Source organism: Mesoplodon densirostris, chromosome 14, assembly GCF_025265405.1.
Source record: "Mesoplodon densirostris isolate mMesDen1 chromosome 14, mMesDen1 primary haplotype, whole genome shotgun sequence".
NCBI lineage: Eukaryota > Metazoa > Chordata > Mammalia > Artiodactyla > Ziphiidae > Mesoplodon > Mesoplodon densirostris.
In genome coordinates this window covers 18,846,437-18,868,196 of record NC_082674.1, presented here as the reverse complement: position 1 = coordinate 18,868,196, position 21,760 = coordinate 18,846,437, and the positions used below count along the sequence as shown (strand labels likewise).

Genomic DNA, 21,760 nt, shown 5'->3' with positions numbered 1-21,760 from the left:
TGGAGTAACTGTTAATTTTAAAGGTGTGACAATGGGATTGTAGCTTTTTAATGAATTTATTTATTTATATATATTTTTATTTTTCCCTGCGTTGGGTCTTTGTTGCTGCGTACGAGCTTTCTCTAGTTGCGGTGAGCAGGGGCTCCTCTTCGTTGCGGTGTGCGGGCTTCTCATTGCGGTGGCTTCTCTTGTTGTGGAGCACGAGCTCTAGGCACACGCGGGCTTCAGTAGTTGTGGCATGTGGGCTCAGTAGTTGTGGCTCGCAGGCTCTAGAGCACATGCTCAGTGGTTGTGGCACATGGGCTTAGTTGCTCCGCGGCATGTGGGTTCTTCCTGGACCAGGGCTTGAACCCATGTCCCCTGCATTGGCAGGTGAATTCTTAACCACTGAGCCACCAGGCAAGTCCCCTGTAGCTTTTTTCTTTTTTTTTAAAATTTATTTATTATTTAATTTAATTTATTTATTGTTTCTCGCTGCATTGGGTCTTCGTTGCTGCGCACAGGCTTTTCTCTGGTTGCGGCTAGTGGAGGCTACTCTTCATTGTGGTGCGTGGGCTTCTCATTGCGGTGGCTTCTCTTGTTGTGGACTATAGGCTCTAGGTGCACAGGCTTCAGTAGTTGTGGTTCGCAGGCTCTAGAGCGCAGGCTCAGTAGTTGTGGGTGCACGGGCTCAGCCGCTCCGCGGCATGTGGGATCTTCCCAGACCAGGGCTTGAACCCCTGTCCCCTGCATTGGCAGGCAGACTCTGAACCACTGCACCACCAGGGAAGCCCCCCGGTAGCTTTTTCAAGTACTTGTTTTAGGGACTTCCCTGGCGGTCAAGTGGTTAAGACTCCGTGCTTCCACTGCAGGAGGCATGGGTTCAATCCCTGGTCAGGGAACTAAGATCCTGAATGCCGTGTGGTGAGGTCAAAAATAAATAAAGTATTTGTTTTAGCTACATACTGAAATATCTAGATGAAATCCAATTACTAGAATTTGCTGCAAAATAATCAAGTGGGGTGAGGAGTGGAGGGAGTATAATTGAAACCAAAATGGCTATGACTTGATAATTAGTGAAGCTGGGTAATGAGTATACATGGGAGTTTACTATTCTCCACATTTTTATATATGTTTGAAATTTTCATAATAAAAATTGGGATAAAAGAACTATCTTAAAAATATGTACATGTAGAGCTGTACAATGTCATTTCATTAGCTTCTTAAAAGGCAGTACTTTTGCTCTATCAGTAAGTTACTCAAAAATCCAAGAATGGCAGTAGTTCCAAAGATCTGCATCCTCAGTGAGAAATAATGTATGTGAATCTTACTCCCCAAATTAGAAATGTGAAGTGGGGAAAAGTACTATGAACTCATATTTAAAGTGCTGAACATGAGAAATAGATTGATCATGTTTAGGATAAAGATTCATCTGTTTTAAGACAACCAAAGGGAAAAAAAAAAAGACAACCAAAGAGCTTCATAAGACATTTGGTTGACTCACGGCTTAAAGGCAATGTGGGCACAGAGAGAAATTTTAGCAGCACACGGATGTGCAGTGTGAAGTCAAACACAGACAATAGTTATAAACTGCCTATTGCACAATTAAAGTTATCACTTGTCAACATTCAAGGTAGGAAAAATCAGATCTGTTCTATGGAACCTGGAATGCCTGGTTATTAAAGGAAAACACAACCAAACTGATTATGGGGAGAAAAGTACAATGCTTTAGTAAACCTACATAGTTATAATTTGTAACCAGACTTTTAATTAAAAGTCCCCCAAACAAGATTACAATTACTTTTTTTTTTTTTTTTTTTTTTTTTTTTGCGGTATGGGGGCCTCTCACTGTTGTGGCCTCCCCCGCTGCGGAGCACAGGCTCCGGACGCGCAGGCTCAGCGGCCATGGCTCACGGGCCCAGCCGCTCCGCGGCATATGGGATCCTCCCAGACCGGGGCACGAACCCGTATCCCCTGCATCGGCAGGCGGACTCTCAACCACTTGCGCCACCAGGGAGGCCCTACAATTACTTTTTACATGTGCTTAAAACAAACAGTTAAGAGAATGTTACTATTAGGTCACGATAGACTGTTTATGATAATCAAGGTCCCAGAGTCTACTCTCCAGATTTAAAACTAAAGAAAAACAATTTTGGACTTCCCTGGCAGTCCAGTGGTTATGACTCCATGCTTCCAATGCAGGGGGAGCAGGCTCGATCTCTGGTCAGGGAACTAAAATCCCACATGCCACGCGGTGCGGCCAAAAGAAAAGAAAAGAAAAATAAAGAAAAACACTTTACCAAAAAGAAGATATAATCAAGCTAGACATCTCCAGAAAGTATTAAAAATATTTCAACTCTCAAACAGACTACATTAAATATGCTGCTTAAATTCTCTGTGGAGAGTATGTATATAAAAAAACAAATGCCTCTATTTAAAAATATAAGTATTGGGCTTCCCTGGTGGTGCAGTGGTTGAGAGTCCGCCTGCCGATGCAGGGGCCACGGGTTCATGCCCCGGTCTGGGAAGATCCCACATGTCGCGGAGCGGTTGGGCCCGTGAGCCATGGCCACTGAGCCTGCGCGTCTGGAGCCTGTGCTCCGCAACGGGAGAGGCCACAACAGTGAGAGGCCCGCGTACCACACACACACAAAAAAATAATAAAAATAAATAAATAAATAAAAATATAAGTATTAAAAAATGTAAGTATTAAGCATATTTAAACAGAGGGCAGACCTGCTCAGTAACAGCCACTGAAGATCCATGAGATCCATTTCAAAGCAATGAGAAACAAAAAATGGGCACTAGAAGTAGTAGCATACTGCTCCCACTTAAAAGTCTCCAAAGTACCTGGAGGTGGATTTAATCTGGGTAACTGAGGATCCAGCAGCAGCCTTTCACCATATAACATCAGTCTGAATGATCTTAGGTCCTGACTTCCATTCCAGTTTCCTGCTGCTAATGGAACTGGGCTCATAACCACAGCCAATTTGGCTGGAGCACTAATTCCCACTTAGCATCTGTTTTGCTAGGAATGAAAGTAGGATAGTGGAGTCTGCTCTGGAAAATATCATTGAAAACTGTTTTAAATGCTTCTATTCTTTTCATTACGAATTGAACATAAACTGTTAGTGAATTTATTTCTTAGCCGTTCTGTAACAAAATTGTGAGCAATTCTGAAAAACAAGGAGAAACTGAAAGGAAGGAAAAATGAGGAAATGCAATGAGGCAGAGGAGTCAGTACCCAACATAAGGTGGGGGAGGGTACCTTCAGCAGCACCCCCAACAAGAACTTCACAGGCTGCCTTTTAGCCTTTCAGCTAGCTTTTGGGTAGGAGTTACTAGAGCCACATCCGAGAAGATGGCATCCAACAATCAAGGCAAACTGGATGTCTTTATTGTGTCAAGTGGGTATTTTGTATTTCTAAAGACTTCTTAATCCCTCCTGTACTGCTCTTCAAAATTATTCCCTAGACTTAAAACACGAAAACAGGGCTTCCCTGGTGGTGCAGTGGTTGAGAGTCCGCCTGCCGATGCAGGGGACACGGGTTCGTGCCCCGGTCCGGGAAGATCCCAGATGCCGCGGAGCGGCTGTGCCCGTGAGCCATGGCCACTGAGCCTGCCCATCCGGAGCCCGTGCTCCACAACAGGAGAGGCCACAACAGTGACAGGCCCGTGTACTGCAAAAAAAAAAAAAGAAAGAAAACAGACTATTATTTCATCCAAAGAATTTTACTCAATATTTATTAAATGTAAGGCACTGGATTAAGCTTTAGATTTACAAAGTATCAATAATAAATCAGAGAAGGGGGAGATATTTTTTAAAATATCAAAAATGTATAACATCTTAAATGGATTACACAAATAAACTGTATGCTTTAAAAATGCAACCATTAAAGCTGATTGTTAAATATAAGATACAGCACTGTCAATGTCTTTTTGAGTTTGCAAGTGCTTATTACATTTATTAGATAAATATAATTATGTCATCTCTGGGCCAAGGATAAATCTGAGGTCCAAAGGGAAAAACATGGTGTATATATTTGTTTATGGTATGGAAAAAACTTAGCTAAAGCCATGAAAAGAATATGAAAAGGAAAAGGGGATAAGCATTGTCGACTTTAAAAAATGCACAGTGTGAGAGTTTTGAGTTAAGTTTTATTTGGGGCAAAATAAGGACTGCAGCCCAGGAGACAGCATCCCAGGTAGCTCTGAGAAACTGCTCCAAAGAGGTAGGGGGGAAGGTCGGTATATATGTGATTTTGGTGACGGGGGAGTACATGCAATCCAGCACAGACATTTTTGCAGAAGGTTTCTGCTAGTCAAGAGGAGTAGATGTCACCATGAAGGATTTTAGTGTTTTTCTAGATATTAGGAAATAACAAGAATTGGGCTCATAAAATCAGCTTCTGAAAATATCTAACTATCTCAAGACCTATTCTGCCAGTTTTTCCTGGAGTACAGAGTGCCTCATTTCTGCTCTCTACCCTGAACTCCTTTCAGGGGGTGTTGAAAATCAGCAGATGCAGCAGCACATGATTTAATCCTTGTAGAGGTAGATGGCAAGCGCCAATGGAAAATGCCAATTTGTAGTTGACAGCATAATCGAGCTAAAACAGTAATCTATCCTAACAGCAACACAAAACTCAATGCTCAAAATTAATAACTCAAAACACATACTGTTCAGAAATACAGCTGTAAATTACATAAGAAACGGCTATGAGTTCAAAGCAGTTGTCTTTAGGGAAACGGAGTGGGAGCACTTTTAGTTTTAAGTCTTCTGACACTACATATTTGCCTTTTAAACTATATATTGTTTTGATTTAAAAAAAATTTAAAAACCAGAAAACCAACTGAAAATATATTCAGAAAGCCAGAATTTCATGGTTTTCTCCTAAGACCTTGTCCTTCAAATCTCATATTTCTAAAACTATTTAATTGCTTCACTTTAAGAATTACTTTCTTTTTGGGAATTCCCTGGCAGTCCAGTGGTTAGGACTCTAGGCACTTTCACTGATGTGGACCCAGGTTCAATCCCTGGTCGGGGAACTAAGATCCCACAAGCCACACGGTGCAGCCAAAATAAATAAATAAATAAATAACTTCCCTTTCAAACATACACAAAAGAATAGAAAAATATAAACACCCATCCCAACTATTCAGATTTCAAAAGCTTTTTTTTTAAGGTTGCACCTCGATGCATGTGGGATCTTATTTCCCAGACCAGGGATGGAGCCTGTGCCCCCTGCATTGGGAACTCAGAGTCTTAACCACTGATCTCCAGGGAAGTCCCAAATTTCAGAAAAGTTTATCTTTTGACTTACTTACTTCTTTTTTATTTAAGAACCAGTAATAGATAGTTAAATACTACTTCATTTTAAAATATTACATGGGGCTTCCCTGGTGGCGCAGTGGTTGAGAATCTGCCTGCTAATGCAAGGGGACACGGGTTCGAGCCCTGGTCTGCGAGGATCCCACATGCCGTGGAGCAACTAGGCCCGTGAGCCACGACTACTGAGCCTGCGTGTCTGGAGCCTGTGCTCTGCAACAAGAGAGGCCGCGATAGTGAGAGGCCTGCGCACCGCGATGAAGAGTGGCCCCCACTTGCCACAACCAGAGAAAGCCCTCGCACAGAAACGAAGACCCAACACAGCGCAAATAAATAAATTAATTAATAAACTCCTACCCCCAACATCTTCTAAAAATAAATAAAGAAAGAAATAAAATATTACATGGTATGTCAAATATGTGCATCTTACTGCGAATTAATTATACCTAAATAAAGTTGTTTAAAATATTAAAAATGTATATTTATTCAGCTCCTACTATATACCAGGCATGATTCTAGGTGCTAGGGATACATACTGAACAAACAGACAGATCCCAGCCCCTGTGGACATTACATTCTGGTGGTGCTGTTTGCTTTTCAGTTGACAGTTTTCCAACATTATTTTCAACTACTCTAAAATAATCCTTTAGTTTAGATATGATCCTGACTGTCTCATAAACATAACATGTTCATTCCACTTCTTTGTTCACATTGTAACTATCCTTCTGATTTTGGACACAGGCAGCAGTAAGCGGCAGCTTGCACCAAGCAGTAGCAGGAAGCAAGATCTTAGTTCCGGGACAGGGAGTCCTAACTACTGGACCACAGGGGCCAGCAGGTAGGGCCTGGGTCCCTGTTTCCTGCCTTGTCAGGAAAGAATTCAGGCAAGGAGGCAGAAGGTAAAGAGAAAAGCAAAAAGTTTATTGGAAAAACAAAGTACATGCAGAAAGACGCAGGGGCAAACTCAGAGAAGAGTTGCGCCCTCAGGAAGTTTAAATCCTTTATAAGGGGGCAGTCTTCCAGGTCTTTGTCTTCTTTTGGCCAACAGTAGTGTTTTGACCCCATGGCTAATTTGCTTCTGGACCCTCCCTTGGGTGCGCACGCATCCCTAAGTTAAGGTGGAGCCCACCACGAAGGCCTCTGGGACGAGATAGCAGGACTTACTATGGTCTGGCATCCCCTGCCTTTTTGACCCCATGAAGGCTTTTGCACATGCGTAATGTCTCCCTTGTCCCAAGGATGGGAAGTGTATGACCTCTTGATCCTTTAATAGGGTTTAGTCCCACTCTGTCCCTGCCATAAAAATGCCCAATGTCTGGTTATTTACCCTATTCCTATTGCTGGTTTTTATAACGAGGTGCAGATCTTGAAATATAAACAGGAGTCGGGTCATAAATATGTAGTCCTGGAGCCCGTTTGTCTCTTGCTTCAGGAAGTGTAAACAGGGGGCTGGTAATGAATGTTCAGCTTGGAGCCCATCTTCTTCTCACCCCAGGAGGTGTGAACAGGAGGCCAGTTGTAAATGCCTAGCCCGGAGCCCATCTATCTCCAGCCTCACTTCTAGGCATTCAAATCTAAATTATCCTTCAAGTCCCAGCTCAAGATCTACTTCTACTGTAAAGGTGAAATAGTAACCTTATTAATAATCCTCTCCTAAAGCATTTAGATTTTTGGCATTTAAATCATATTGTCTGATATTATTTACTATTGTTTCTTTTAGCTCTACTAGATCCAAGATCCTTGAAGACAGGTACCACAACTTACCCCTTTCCTGTTTCTTCCGTAGTGCTTAGCAAGCGCAAAACAATGAGTAGCCATCCTTAGAGTATCTCACTATGTTGTTTCCTGTTAATAGGTTATTGTTCTCTAGCAAATTACTAATATTTTTCATCATTTCGTAGTTATAAGCTACTGATAATTGTTTTTACTTGTTTCATGACAGCAAAAGAGAATGAAGAACAGACCCTGGATTCAAAGTATCCTGTACTGGAATACTGCCTACATCATTTTTGAGCTGAAGTGTTGCTATTTAACTTCTCTAAGTCCTAGCTGCCTAATTTGTAACTTGGAAATAATTATCCTCTTAAGAAGGTTGTTTTGAGAACAAAAGAAATACAATAATGAAAATACAATAATGTTATGCTCCTTTCTCTTTTCCCAGCCCACAATCATAACCTCTGTTACAAGGACTTATGGTAAGAAAACACCTTCAGAGGGCCTCCCTGGTGGCGCAGTGGTTAAGAGTCCGCCTGCCGATGCAAGGGATACGGGTTTGTGCCCCGGTCTGGGAGGATCCCATATGCCGCGGAGTGGCTGGGCCCGTGAGCCATGGCCGCTGGGCCTGCGCATCCGGAGCCTGTGCTCCGCAACGGGAGAGGCCACAACAGTGAGAGGCCCGCATACCGCAAAAAGAAAAAAAAAAAAAAAAAAAAAAAAGAAAACACCTTCAGACTTAAGTCTCAAAAGTTTTAATTTGGGGACTTCCCTGGTGGTCCAGTGGTAAAGAATCCGCCTTCCAATGCAGGGGACGTAGGTTCAATCCCTTATCAGGGAACTAAGATCCCACATGCCACGAGGCAACTAAGCCCACGTGCCAAAACTATTGTGCTCGTGCATCTCAATGAGAGAGCCCACATGCCACAAACTACAGAGCCCACGTGCCACAAACTACAGAGTCTACATGCCCTGGAGCCTGTGCGCCACAAGTAGAGAGAGAAAACCTGCATGCCACAACTGGAGAGAAGCCCGTGTGCTGCAACTAGAGAGAAACCTGAGCAGACCTGCGCTGTAACAAAAAGGATCCCGCATGCCTCAACAAAGATCCTGTGTGCCACAACTAAGACCTGACGCAGCCAAAAAAACAATTAAGGAAAATAAATAAAAACTCAAAAAAAATTTTTTAATAATAATTTAAAAAAGTTTTAATTTTGACATGGCTATGAAATTTTACTTTTAATTTCACTAATTAAACAACATTTGTATATTTACTGACCCTCCCACCACTGTGTGTAAAGCACTGGTTTAGAACTAATGATAGGAGAGTCAATAGGACAGACACAGTATCTATCACCAGGGAGTTTACAGACGAACAAGGAAAAACATACTGAATGTTTTTCCTTGGCATAGGATTATGAAGTAAAAACTCATTCTATAATGGACATAAAGTCACCATTATTTTAGGTATTTCCTACCATAAATTAGTAATATGGAAATGACCATGTAAAATTTATATCTATTGAGTGTCTATAATCATCAGTCATGTGACACGAATGAACCTAAGTCGTTGTGTACTGTATGTAGAGAATAAAAAAGCCATCTGACAAATATCTTAGTTACCAGTATGAGGCTGGGCATCAGAGTGGACAGATGAACAGAATTTCCTTCATTCTGCTTCAGTTTACTTCTAATCAGTACCACTACCATCTTACATTTGTATTGTATATCAGTTTACTCAACACCTTCTCAAATATTATCTCACTTACTCTCAACAACTGCAGTAATAAAATCAGTCAGGAGCCAGAGTAGACAGCTTTTTGGAACATATCGACTAAAAGGAAAATTCAGTCAAAATAGATTTAGACTACTAAGAAGTGTAGTCTTTTAAATGTATACATTAGAATTTGAAAAAAAAACTTGCATATGACAAATTTTACTTATTTTTATAAACACACACTATGGGCTATTTTCTTTAAGATTATGGATTTACATCAAGATATTATGCCACTAGGCCTGCTATGTAGAAGCTGAAGTTTCTCTTTAAAGAAACCATTGGATCACCTTTCAGTTACATCTTCTATGGAATAGGATTAGGGTTCCAAGAGCTAACTATGGGAGCATCAGATCAAACACTTTAAAAAACAGTTTATTTGTATATTTTGTGAATTCTAGTTTATTAACTATTATGTATACAACAAAAAAATGAAATCTTTTGGGAAGTTTCAGCTTATCTTAGCTGTAATTGCAGTAATGAAGAAAATACATTTTTGTTGTCTTCTAGAAAAAATTGTTAATAAGGGAGTTATATGCTCCCAAAGACCAAAGTGATAGTGACAAAAGTAATTTAGGGCCTCCCTGGTGGCGCAGTGGTTGAGAGTCCGCCTGCCGATGCAGGGGATACGGGTTCGTGCCCCGGTCTGGGAGGATCCCATATGCCGCGGAGCGGCTGGGCCCGTGAGCCATGGCCGCTGGGCCTGCGCGTCCGGAGCCTGTGCTCCGCAACGGGAGAGGCCACAACAGTGAGAGGCCCGCATACCAAAAAAAAAAAAAAAAAAAAAAAAGTAATTTAGATGAGAAAATCCTAGGAGAAAGGTGAAACTTCTGCAGAAACTGTTAAGGTTGCTGAGTCAGCCATCCTCTTGACACCAAGATGTTCGCATTTCAGAATGGGCTCCATACTGAAATGTTATTTACCTTGCAAAACCCATCTCAAATACAATCTCCTTAAGAAAACCTTCCATAATTCCTCCAAAAGGCATGAATATAGAATTGCTAACACAGCAAGGAGAGATCAGTTATGTGCTCTTCGTGTTACCGAGTCCAAGCTCGCTCTGCTTGCCACACAACTGGCCAATAAATCGGAGATGAGGTGCTGAGGCAAGGAACACAACTTTATTCGGAAAGCCAGAAGACCGAGCAGATGGCAGATAAGTGTCTCTGAAAAACCATTTTCCAGGGGTGTGGATGCCAGTTTCTTTTATAGCACAGAGAGGGGGAGGAGATGAGGAAGTAAAGTAAAAAGGCCATAAGTTTTGCAAATATCCCCTGGAATGGCCAGCCTCGAGGACAGGATGTGTTAATTTCTTCTTTCTTGTGGCCATCCACAGGTGGAACAGGGTCCAGATGTTCCCCTGAACAAAGTCACTTTGGTTTAACCTTCAGGCAGAGGGGCAGGGTTCCCCCAGGCAGGGGATTATGTATACACACTATCCTTTTAGTGAACAAAAGCAGCAGAAAGCAAAGGTTAAAGAAACAGATCCAACATGGAGTCCAATTTGGCTCTTCCCTGTTAGATTAGAATTTGCCCTACCATCACAGCCACAAACCTAGTCCCAGTGACCATCTCTGGGTGGTTTCCCCACATCCATTCTTGTCCCATTCAATTCAGTGTCTACAGAGGAGTCAGGGTGACCTTTTTGATTAAGATACAAATTTGACTGTGTGACTTCCTTGCTTAAAATCCTTCAGGGACCTTCCACTACTCTTCAGATAAGGTCTAAATCCTTTGGATAACATGACAGGGGAGTTCACTGCAATGTTCTATTATGACGTTTGAGTGGTTTGAAAACTTCCCTATAAAAGTTTAAAGAAAGAAAAGAAAAAGCTGGTCCTAAATCCTTAACATTGTTTAAAAGGCCCCACATCATCTCTGGGGTCCTAACCACAGCCCCCTTTCGCTTTCCACACTCTATCCAACTGCTCTGACCTTCAGTTCCCAAAACCTTCCCAAGTCTCTGTGGAACTGATTTCCTTTACCTGGACCTTTCTTCCCTCCTTTGGGAGTCACCTTCACCTACTTCCTACTTACCCGTAATAACTTGAGTACAAAAATTACTTTCCTAGGGAAACCTTAACTGATTTCTTCAGCTGGGATACGTACCCCGGTTATACACTCTCACAACACCCTACATTCTTCCTTTGTAGCTTCTCTCTAGGTAGACTGGCATTCACTTGTGTGGTTACTTGTGTCCTCCAAAGACAATGTAAAGTCTTTAAAGACAAAAACCTATAATGGTCACCATCATATCGTTAGTACTCAGCACACAACAGGTACTAAAAACACTCGGATGATAAACTAGGTAATCAGCATTAAATATTAAGTAATTAAAGTATGCATGGAAAGTATTTACCACACGCAGGGCTAAGAGTCAGTGCTCAACGCGTTGTAGTTTTTGCCTTGCATCATTGTTTGTCTGCTTAATCACTCCCTCCATCCTGCACACAATTCTTATCCATTTTTGGATTCCATCGGTGCCTCGCTCTAACTTCGGTGTTGCACATACGTGTTCAACATTCACTGGATTTAACTGCTTTTTAAACCAATATGACTTCCAGCATATTTACATAGAAAACACAACATCAATTTTTAAAGAGTTTCGCATTAAAACTAAAGTATCAATATAATTAAAAACCTTATCAACAGTCCAAAAACACACTTGAGCTATGACTATGAAGTGAAGAAGCTGGTTTTCACGTCGCTTACACAATCTGTCACACTTTACAATTCCACATTGACATAAACACAGACTGTCAATTTCCTATCTTTATTATTACTTTTTTTTTTTTTTTTGCGGTACGCGGGCCTCTCACTGTTGTGGACTCTCCCGTTGAGGAGCACAGGCTCCGGACGCGCAGGCTCGGCGGTCATGGCTCACGGGCCCAGCCGCTCCGCGGCATGTGGGAATCTTCCCGGACCGGGGCATGAACCCGTGTCCCCTGCATAGGCAGGCGGACTCTCAACCACTGCGCCACCAGGGAAGCCCTATTATTACTTCTTTTAAATTTATTTTTTTTGGTCGCCTTTCGGCATGCGGGATGTTAGTTCCTCCGACCAGGGGTGGAACCCGCGCCCCCGAAAGGGAAGCGCGAAATCTTAACCACTGGAACGCCAGGGAAGTCCCACCTGTCTTTATTTTCAATGATCTCGAATAAGTACGAAGGAAGCAACGCTGGATGCCACACTAACGTTCGTCATTGCTAACAAGTAACAAACTGCAAATAAAAACGGACACAGAGTTAAAAAAAAAAGAAATTAAATATGAAAACAGAGACCATCTAGCCTACCAAATAAAAGTGAGTTGCGGGAGGCAGCTAATGAAGTTACCGAAGAAATGTCCACCCCAAACAGACATGCTCTGGATTTCTGTACTGCACTTCTGCATTTTGAGAGAGATTAGAGAACTCGAAGTTTCCGAGCCCTCACAGAGAGAGAAAACCACCGGGACGCTTTCCCGGAGTCCTCCGCTCGGGAAAGCAGCGCAGTCAGCGGGCCCAGAGCCGCGCCTCACCTGCGCTGACCAGGAGTCCCGCCCCGGCCGTCGCGCAACTGTGCCCTTTCGGGGTCGCAGACGCGAGCATCGAAACCAAGACAAAGACCGGGTGCGGCGACTCGGCCCGACCCAACGACCGCCACCGCCCCGCCCGGGAAACGCCCGCCCACCGCCGGCGGGCAGCCCAGCCGAGCGCGGAGCGGCCCCAGGAAACTCACCTCCGGGCGCGGCCGCTGGAGGGGGCCCCGCCGCGCCGTCGCCTCGCGGCCTCGTCCTCAATTCACTCAGGGGCCGCGGGCGCCGCCGCCGCCGCGCCGCCGCCCCTCAGACTGGGAGCACTACTGTCCCCAGACCCTCTGAAGCTCGGCTGCCGCGCCGCTGCGACCCTGTGCGCCTCGCTCGGTCACTGCCGCCTGGCGCCGAGGACGCGCCAAGGCCGGCTCTGCGCAGACCCGAGAGCGCGCGCGGGGCCGCGGAGGGCGCGCGGGGGCGCGCGGGGGCGGGGCTGGAGGCGCCGGCCGCCTCGGGCCGCAGCGTTACCCGCGCTAATGGCGGCCGCCTCTTTCTTACCGTCGGCACTGCTGCTCCTTGCCTCTTCACCCGACGCGGAAAATGCAGAGAGCTACCCACCTGAGAACCCAGCATCAACTTACCTCCGTACGTCGTCAGCCGCTGATTGAATCCGTGGAGAGATTTACCTGCATTCTGACCATGTTGAACTTCACCTGAGACCTGTGATTCTGGAAAGAGAAGGTTAAAAAAAAATCCTCCCATCCTTTCGTGCCCCTGAAAGGGCTGACAGCAAGGAAGAAACCACCCTTCCCCACGTGGTTTAGATAAGACTCAGGGATGCCCCCTTGTTTACCTATGACAAGGTCAGACATAGACCCTCCAAATGCCCTTTTTTTTTTTTGCCTCATAAATGATTAGCTTTACTTATTGTTCTCACTGACCAATCTGGACAAAATACCAGCTACCTTGTTTTGACCAAACTTAAGCTTCTCTTCTTCCTCCAGGCTCCTAAACTTTGACCCACCCGCATCCTGATCCAGCGTATGAGCCCTCCTTCACCATCACTCCTGAAAAATAGGCTGACCTCCATGTAAACCACTCTGATCTGCCACGCGATCACTGCCACCTCCACCAACCCATTCCACTGTGCCCCACACCCAGTTCTTTGTAGCCTTTGTTCGCTCCTCCCTATACAAGAAGGGCCATTTTCTGTCTGACCTTGGAGACAGTTGCAGACTTCACGGTCATAGCGTTCCTCTGTAGCAATGGTTGTTGCCTCATCCCCAAAACCCCACTGCAGTAGTTCCTTTTCCTCTTCTTGGAATAAGCCTTTCCAATAAAGTCTCTCTTTATCTAAATCCAGGATTTTTTTTTTTTTGACAATGGAACATTCTCCCCATTGTAATTATCCTCCAGCCTTATTTCAGTAGTCTTCCCCTCCCCCACATAATCCTTTCAAATATAATCTCTATTTCCCTATTTGTTTTTACGTGACAGTTTTTTTTTTTTTACATAAATACTTGGACAAAACATGTATTATTTTAAACTAAGGGACATTTGTTACAGCAGGAATATTCTACTGGGTCAGGCAGTTCAGTGAAAGGTGCATCCTTTGTTCCTCCCTCCCTCCCTTCCTTCCTATTTCTTTCTGTCTCTATCTCTCTCTCTCTCCCTTTCTATCTCTCTCCCTCTCTATCTTTTTCTTCCTTTTTTCCTTATTTTTTAAAAAATAGATCTTGGAGTATAATTGCTTCACAATACTGTGTTAGTTTCTGTTGCACAACAAAGAAAATCAGCCATATGCATACACATGTCCCCATATCACCTCCCTTCCAGCCTCCCTATCCCACCCCTCTAGGTCATCGTACAGAGCCCATCTCCCTTTTACTTGATAGTTTTTAGTGCTGGGATTCAGATTGATACTGGGCCTCACCTACAGACCCCTGCCATCCCCACACAGGTAAAGGCACCCTGTGAGTCTTTTTTTTGGGGGGGGGTGTACGCGGGCCTCTCACTGCTGTGGCCTCTCCCGCCGTGGAGCACAGGCTCCGGACGCGCAGGCTCAGCGGCCACGGCTCACGGGCCCAGCAGCTCCGCTGCATGTGGGATCCTCCCGGACCGGGGGACGAACCCGTGTCCCCTGCATCGGCAGGCGGACTCTCAACCACTGCGCCACCAGGGAAGCCCACCCTGTGAGTCTTTTGAACTCTTCTTCAGGAGAGCAATTCTGGGATCCCGTGGTGAGTTCAACTTTCAAACCAGTTCTCCAGAAATCTTGTCTGTTGAAGCCACTGGTAAGGAGTTACTTTGATTCCTTAGGGCAAAGAGACTTTTCTATGGATGGCCTTTATGTGAGGCCTCTTCTTCTTCCTGTTCTTTTTTGTCCCAGGACCGTTTGATAAAGAGAGGACTCTTCCCTGGTCAAAAATCAACTGACCCTAGATATGTTGGTTTATTTCTGGACTCAAAATTCTGTTCTATTTATCTATATATCTGTCCTTACACCAGTGCTGTTATCCAATGGGGTTTCTGCTGCTTGCCACTTACAAAGTCAGTTACATACTCACAAATGTTGGTAGCAAAGGAAAGGTGCCTCTAATCAGAATGCTGGGGACTTCCTTGGTGGCGCAGTGGTTAAGAATCCGCCTGCCAATTCAGGGGACATGGGTTTGAGCCCTGGTCTGGGAAGATTCCACATGCCATGGAGCAACTGAGCCTGAGTGCCACAGCTACCGAGCCTGTGCTCTAGAGCCCGTGAGCCACAACTACTGAGCACACGTGCCACAACTACTGAAGCCTGCATGCCTAGAGCCTGTGCTCCTCAACAAGAGAAGCCACCGCAATGAGAAGCCCACACACCATAACAAAGAGTAGCCTCCACTCACCGCAACTAGAGAAAGCCTGCGTGCAACAGTGAAGGCCCAATGCAACCAACAATAAAATAAATAAATAATAAATGAATTTATTAAAACAAAAACAAGAATGCTGGCAATCTGGGGTGATGGTGGACTCAAGGTCCCCCAAAAACCACCTCCGAAAATTCTGCTCAGCCATGAAAGTTTTAAAGGGAAGGAGGGAAGTAATCTCAGGTAATCATTGAGATATGGGGTCCGAGTCGTTGCCATCCCCCACCTGCCTGCAGGCTTGTTGACTTCTTGTGATCTTCCTCTAGATGTTATCATACAGTTTGGTTCACACAGTTTGGTCACACAGTTTGTTCAGGAGATTACTGAAGGGGAAGCTAGGGAAGAGATTTGGTCATCTGTTAATAACTTATTCTTCATTTCGACTTCTTTGATCTATGGAAAGAACCAACAAGTTAGGCAAAATATTGTGTGATTAAAAGATTTGAAAGGTGTGTGTGGGCCAGAGATGAGTAGAGCATGGGGGTTAAAAATTAGTTATAGTATAGCTTTGCTAAAATGACAAGAAAAGGGGCTTTCTGCTGAGGGTGATCCCCTGCAAAGATCTGCTTACAGTACCATAATGTTTTTTTTTGTATTTTTTTTTAAGATGTTGGGGGTAGGAGTTTAGTAATTTATTTATTTATTTTTGCAGTGTTGGGTCTTCGTTTCTGTGCGAGGGCTTTCTCTACTTGTGGCAAGCGGGGGCCACTCTTCATCTCGGTGTGCGGGCCTGTCACTGTCGCGGCCTCTTGTTGCGGAGCACAGGCTCCAGATGTGCAGGCTCAGTAGTTGTGGCTCACGGGCCTAGTTGCTCTGTGGCATGTGGGATCCTCCCAGACCAAGGCTTGGACCCGTGTCCCCTGCATTAGCAGGCAGATTCTCAACCACTGCACCACCAGGGAAGCCCCCCATAATGTTTTAATTACTGTACCTTTGTAGTAGGTTTTTAAATCAGGAAGTGTGAGTCCTCCAACTTTGTTCTTTTTAAAAATTGTTTTGGTTATTCCAGGTCCCTTGCAATTTAAGACCAGCTCTTCCTTTTCTCTAAAAAAAAGAAAAGAAAGAATTTTGATAGGAATTGCTTTGAATTGGTAGATCAGTTCGAGTATTGACATCTTAACAGTGTTAAGTTTTTTCAAACCATGAATATGGACATCTTTCCATTTACTTATGTCTTCTTTGTTTTGTAGTTTTCAGTGTACAAGTCTTATACCTCCTTGGTTAAATTTATTCCTAAGTATTTTATTTTTATTGATGCTGTTGTGAAAGGAACTGCTTTCTTAATTTCCTTTGGAATTTTTCATCATTAGTGTATACCACTGATTTTTGTGTGTTGATCTTGTATACAGCATCTTTGCTGAATTCATTTATTAGCTCTGATAGTTGTGTGGGTTTTAAAAAATAGATTCTTGGGAATTCCCTGGCAGTCCAGTGATTAGGACTCCACGGTTTCACTGCCTGGGGCCCGGGTTCAATCCCTGGTCAGCGAACTAATATCCTGCAAGCCGTGCAGCATGGCCAAAATATAAAACAAATAAAAATTAAAAAATTTAAGATAGATTCTGTAGTATTTTGTACATACAAGATCACATCATCTGTGAATAGAGATAGTTTTACTTCTTCCTTTCTAATTTGGATAGAATTTATTTATTTAAAATTTTTGAATTTTTGCCTAATTATTCTGGCTAGAACTTCCCATATAATTTTGAATAGAAATGGCAAAAGTGGGCTTCCTTGTCTTATTCATAATCTTAAGGGGAAAGCTTTTAACCTTTCACCATTGAGTATGACTGCCCTTTCTCACGTTGAAGAAACTCCCTTCTAGTCATAGTTTGTTGAGTGTTTTTATCATGAAAGTTCCTTGGATTTTGTCAAATACTTTTCTGTGTCAATTGAGATGATCACGTGTTTTTTTTCTTCATTCTATTAATTTAGTGTATTACACTGATTGATTTTTTTCAGTGCAAATGTGTTTATTGGTTTCCTATTAATCTTTTAGTTGGGCATCTGGGAGGCGGGTATTAGTACATCTGTAGTTAACCTTCTATTTTAATCTGCTTAACTATATTCAGTGAATGATCTATTTTAATGCCCTTCCATCTTGCTTATTAAAGAACAAGTTCACATCTTGGACTTAGATCTAGGTATACGTATCTGGTGTAATATCTAATAGATAGAGCTCATGGTCCCAAGACCATTTATCAAACAGTCCCTTTTTTTCTTACAAATTTGTAATGCTACCTTATATACCAAATCCCCGTCAATGCTGAGGACTGTTTCTGGGCCCTGTATTCTGGGTCTGTGTTCTGTTCTGCTGATCTATTTTTTTACTTCTGTAACAATAGAACAACAATCAAAATACTGTAGGGTTTTTGTTATTGTTTTGTTTCGGTTTGTTTTTTTACCATTTTTTTTTTTTTTTGCGGTACGCAGGCCTCTCACAGTTGTGGCCTCTCCCGTTGCGGAGCACAGGCTCTGGACGCGCAGGCTCAGCGGCCATAGCTCACAGGCCTAGCCGCTCCGTGGCATGTGGGATCTTCCCGGACCGGGGCACGAACCCGTGCCCCCTGCATCAGCAGGTGGACTCTCAACCACTGCGCCACCAAGGAAGCCCCTTTAGCCCATTTTTAAGTAGGGTTGTTTTTTATTGTTGAGTTGTAGGAGATTTTTTTGTATTCTAGACTTTAATACCTTATCAGGTATGTGATTTGCAAATATTTCTCCTATTCTGTGGGTTGTCTTTTCACTCTCTTGATAGTGAAGTTTGATACACAAGGTTTTTGGGGTTTTTTTCTTTTTTGCAGTACACGGGCCTCTCACTGCCGCGGCCTCTCCCGTTGCAGAGCCCAGGCTCCGGACGCGCGGGCTCAGCGGCCATGGCTCACGGGCCTAGCCACTCCGCGGCATGTGGGATCTTCCCAGACTGGGGCACGAACCCGTGTGTCCTGCATCGGCAGGCGGACTCCCAACCACTGCGCCACCAGGGAAGCCCAGTTTTTGGCTTTTTTTAAAGATTTTTTTGATGTGGACCATTTTTAAAGTCTTTTATTGCATTTGTTATAATATCGCTTTTATTTATTTATTTTTTTTGGCCACAAGGCATGTGAGATCTTAGCTCCCCCACTGGGAATCGAAAACACACCCCCTGTATTGGAAGGTGACTTTTTAAAAAAAATAAATTTATTTATTTTATTTATTTTATTTTTGGCTGCATTGGGTCCTCATTGCTGTGCGCGGGCTTTCTCTACTTGCGGTGAGTGGGGGCTACTCTTCACTGCGGTGCGCGGGCTTCTCTTCTCATTGCGGTGGCTTCTCTTGTTGCAGAACACAGGCTCTAGGCACGCGGGCTTCAGTAGTTGTGGCACTCGGGCTCAGTAGTTGTGGATTGCAGGCTCTAGAGCACAGGCTCAGTAGTTGTAGCACACAGGCTTAGTTGCTCCGTGGCATGCGGGATCTTCCCAGACCAGGGCTCGAACCTGTGTCCCCTGTATTGGAAGGCGGATTCTTAACCACTGTGCCACCAGGGAAGCCCAGAAGGTGACATCTTAATCACTGGACTGCAGGGAAGTCCCTGATACGCAATTTTTAATTTTGGTAAAGTTCAGTTTATCTGTTTTTTCTTTTTTTCCCCTTGTGCTTTTGGCAGAAACTATTGCCAAATCAAATGTCATGAAGATTTTCCTCTATGTTTTTTTCTAAGCATTCTATAGTTTTTGCTCTTACATTAGGTGTTTGATTCACTTTTTATTTATTTGTTTGTTTATTTATTTATGGCTGCGTTGGGTCTTTGCTGCTGCGCACAGGCTTTCTCTAGTCACGGCAAGCGGGGGCTACTCTTCGCCATGATGTGTGGGCTTCTCATTGCGGTGGCTTCTCTTGTTGCGGAGCACGGGCTCTAGGTGTGCGGGCTTCAGTAGTCGTGGCACGTGGGCTCAGTAGTTGTGGATCACAGGCTCTAGAGTGCAGGCTCAGTAGTTGTGGTGCACAGGCTTAGTTGCTCTGTGGCATGTGGGATCTTCCTGGACCAGGGCTCAAACCTGTGTTCCCTGCATTGGCAGGCGGAGTCTTAACCACTGTGCCACCAGGGAAGCCCCTTAAATTTAGATTTAAATAGCCATATGTGGTAGTTATCATATTGGAGAGTATAAAATACTAATGTCACCAATTCTGATTTTGTCTCATGATTCAGTGTTCATAAAATGTGTCATGCTTCTTAGAAATACCGTCTCTTGGAACTCATCTTATACTTATGGAATCAGTACCAACTCTTCTCTAAGGACCTCCTTATAGAGTTACAGTGTCTACCTTAACTTCATCAGAAATAAACCAAAAAACAAAAAACCCAACTAATTTTGTCCTTGCTTATGCTTTCAGTTAAGTCTTTATATTCTATTATCATTATTTTCTGTTCTTATTTTTATCAATACTTACTCCCAGTCTGTGGCTTACCACAGCAGTGAAAGTGCCAAGTTTTAACCACTGGACTGCCAGGGAATTCCCCATGGCTTGCCTTTTAATTTTCTTAAAAGTGGTTTTCAAAGTGAGGGCCCAATCTATCAACTTTTTCCTTAATAGTTTATGTTTTGGTGTCCTTTTATTTTTTTGGCCACGCCCCATGGCATGCGGGATTTCAGTTCCCTGACCAGGTATCAAACAAGTACCCCCTGAAACGGAAGCATGGAGTCTTAACCACTGGACCGCCAGGGAAGTCCCATTTTTGTGTCCTTTATAATAAGACTTTGCCTACCCCGTGGTAGGTTTTATTATAAAAAATTTATAGTTTTGGCCTTGTGTTTAAGTATGTGATCAATTTGAAGTTATTCTTTCTACATAGAATGAGGTAATGGTCAAGGCTTCCCCCCCTCCCCTGCCACAGGGATATACAGTTGTTCTATTGTAGAATCATTAATTGAAAAGGCTAGGGCTTCCCTGGTGGTGCAGTGGTTGAGAGTCCGCCTGCCGATGCAGGGGACGTGGGTTCGTGGCCCGGTCCAGGAGGATCCCACATGCCGCGGAGCGGCTGGGCCCGTGAGCCATGGCCACTGAGCCTGCGCGTCTGGAGCCTGTGCTCCGCAACGGAAGAAGCCACAATGGTGAGAGGCCTGCATACTGCAAAAAAAAAAAAAAAAAAAGGATAGAAAAGGCTATCCTTTCTCTATTAATTACCTTGTCCTCTTTGCAAAAATCAATTAACCATATATGTGAGTTTCTTTCTGGACTCTATTCTTTTCCATTGAGCTATTTGATTATATATCTACACTATATTATTATACCTTTGTAGTAAGACTTAAAATGAAGTAGTGTAAGTTCTCTATTTTTGTCTTTTCCTGATTGTTTAGGTGATGATTCAGTTTCTCAATTTCCACAAAATGTCTGCTGGGATTTTGACTGGGATTGGCTTGGATCTGTTGATCAGTTTGGGGATAATAATTTTCATCCTAACAATATTAAGTCATCTGGTAAATCTCTCCACTTATTTAGATCTTCCTTTCTTTCCTTAGCAGTGTTTTTTAGTTTTTAGTATATAGATTATATATTGTTCATTACAACTGTACAAAAATAAATTTTTTATAAATTGATGTCTTGTGACTTTGCTAAACTTTATCACATATTAGACCTACTAGTTTATTTATTTATTATTATTATTGTTTTTAAGATTTCCCATGAGATTATCATAGGACATAATAGTTCCTTCTTCATTTCCAGATTATATACCTTTTATTTACTTTTCTTTACTATTGCATTGCCTAGGACTTTCAGTCCAGTGTTGAATAGAAATGATTAGAGCAGACATCCTTGCCTTGTTCCTGAAATTAGGGGGAAAGAAATCACTTTTCACCATTTATTATGATGCTGGATATAGGATTTTTACAAAATTATTATTTATTTTTGGCCGTGTTGGGTCTTAGTTGCAGCACGCAGGACCTTCATTGAGGCATGCGGGATTTTTCATTGTGGCATGCGGGTTTCTCTCTAGTTGTGGCATGTGGGTTGTTTCTCTTCTCTAGTTGTGGCACACAGGCTCCAGGGTGCGTGCGCTCTGTAGTTTGCGGCACGCAGACTCTCTAGTTGAGGTGTGCGAGCTCAGTAGTTGTGGCGCGCAGCCTTGGTTGCCCTGCAGCATGTGGGATCTTAGTTCCCTGATCAGGGACCGAACCCACGTCCCCTGCATTGTAAGGAGGATTCTTTACCACTGGACCACCAGGGAAGTCCCTGTGGTGCTCTTTATAAGGCTGAGGAAATTACCTTCTATTCCTATTTTATTGAGTTCGCTAAAATCACAAATAGATGTTGAATTTGTTAAATGTTTTTTTAGAGCTACTCAGATGACCTTATGGTTTTTCTTCTTTATTGTGTTGATATGATGAATTATACTGATTATTTCAGTTTCAAATGTTTAACCAATATTGTGTTCCTGGGGTAAACCCCACTTGGTCATGATTTATCAGTCTTTTTATATGTTCATGGATTTGATTTCGTAATATTTTGTTAAGGAATTTTTTTGTCTCTCTATATATGTATAATAATTAGTTTGTGGGGTTTTTTTA

General features: G+C 43.2%; 1 protein-coding gene across 1 annotated transcript in view; it reads right to left on the bottom strand.

Moving 5' to 3' along the window:
* The window catches only part of UBXN2A (UBX domain protein 2A), a 48,609-nt gene extending 35,866 nt beyond the window's left edge, over positions 1–12,743 (bottom strand). Inside the window, exon 1 of the mRNA XM_060116806.1 lies at positions 12,513–12,743. The gene's annotated coding sequence lies outside the window, so the exon portion shown is untranslated. The remainder of the gene's footprint in view (positions 1–12,512) is intronic.
* Positions 12,744–21,760: the final 9,017 nt, after the last annotated feature.